Raw genomic sequence first — 1,595 nt, forward strand, 5'->3', positions numbered from 1 at the left:
CTTATAAACTTTCTGCTGTTTTTATAACCAAAGGCCATTGTAGTGGAGCGGCAAAGCTGTGTAATCTGGAGGATAAGTTGACGAGTTTGATTCCTGGTATGAACTTACTCCTTTGAGGAATTTTACGTCTGCCTTTCAATAGCAAGCGGCCTAGCGCTTGCTGGGCTGGCCCAGTTATGCATAACAAAGGTATCGGTGGAGACATCGTACTTGCATTGTCTCAAAAAAAAAAAAAGACATCATACTTTCAAAAAAGACCACATGCCCATCCTTATGAAGGGATATAGGATAATCACAATCGTTGATGTGTTTAGGGGGGTCGTACCGAAGCGGAAGTGAATCTATCGAGGAGAATAATAGAAACTGGATCAAAAAAAGCAGGAATAGATTTTTTGAAAAAGATTGGAAAAAAATAAGTAGAATTATATTCAAAATAAAAGAAAGGGGTTTTTCGTAAGAAAACGTGGATGAATACTTGCTGTTTTCTAGATTTTTGATCGAATCTTTTGGCGGCATGGCCAAGCGATAAGGCAGGGGTTGTTGTGATAGTTTGTCATCTCATAAGTCTGGATAACTTAACCCAGAGGCTCGAACAAGTGGGTGATTAAACTTACATCGATCTCTTCGTGCATATCAAGTTTGGCCTTGGTGATGTTCTCGCCCACTCTCTGGTACCTTCTGACGACAAGCCGTATACAAAATTTATTCCAAATCAAGAGGAAACAATATAAGTTGGAGACGCTTAAGAAACCACACCTGTATCCTGTCCGTGGTGTGAGTCTGATCTTGTATTTTTCGTCAAGAGGGAGCTGAAAAACCCACCATCAGCGACTCCGCAATCCCGTGGCCTTTCTATTAGTTTCCACCATCATTTACGTGGTTAGCTTTGACACGACATTGGGTGGGTTTTTACTTTTACACAAGACTAAGTGAGAGCAGGTGGTTACCACGATACGAGAAGCCGGCGTCCTTGCAGGTGCGGTCGAGCTCACAGACCACTTCCAGCGTGTCCCCGTCGCAGGCCATGCCCGGATCATCGATCTTCTCCACGAGCGCGCTGATGTCTGAACAATGCATACTAGTAGAAAAATGGTCATTCGTCCCGGTTCGTGAGGCCTATTTGTCCCAGTTCTGGACCCGGAACTAAAGGATCGGTACTAAAGCCTAAAACCTTTCGTCCCGGTTCGCCCAGGAACCGGGACAGATGGGGCTCCACGTGGTCACTGCCGCTTGCCCAGGTAGGGGGACCTTTTGTTCCGATTGGTGCCACCAACCGGGACCAAAAGGCTTCCACGCGTCAGCAGTTCAGGGGCTGGGTTTTTGGTTTTTTTTCTGAGGGGGTTGGGTTTTCTAGGGTTAATTTAGGGGTTTCATATATTGTGTAACAGAGAGAAGTGTCCTCTCTTACCTCCGTTCTTGGTCGACGCTACGTACTATACGTATAAAAAGGACTCGACACGCTAGCTAACTAGTAAGCAAATGAAGGAAATCATTAAGTACAAAAGATCATCATGAACATATACACAGAGAGAAGTGATCGACCTCTCCTTCTCTGATAGATTGGTTGAATAACAAGTTTTCGTATATCTATCCGA

General features: G+C 44.5%; 1 pseudogene; it reads right to left on the reverse strand.

The window, feature by feature from the left end:
* Positions 1-1,595, reverse strand: part of LOC119339206 — a 61,596-nt pseudogene that overhangs the window by 24,092 nt on the left and 35,909 nt on the right.

This window comes from Triticum dicoccoides, chromosome 7B (genome assembly GCF_002162155.2).
Source record: "Triticum dicoccoides isolate Atlit2015 ecotype Zavitan chromosome 7B, WEW_v2.0, whole genome shotgun sequence".
Classification (NCBI taxonomy): Eukaryota; Viridiplantae; Streptophyta; class Magnoliopsida; order Poales; family Poaceae; genus Triticum; species Triticum dicoccoides.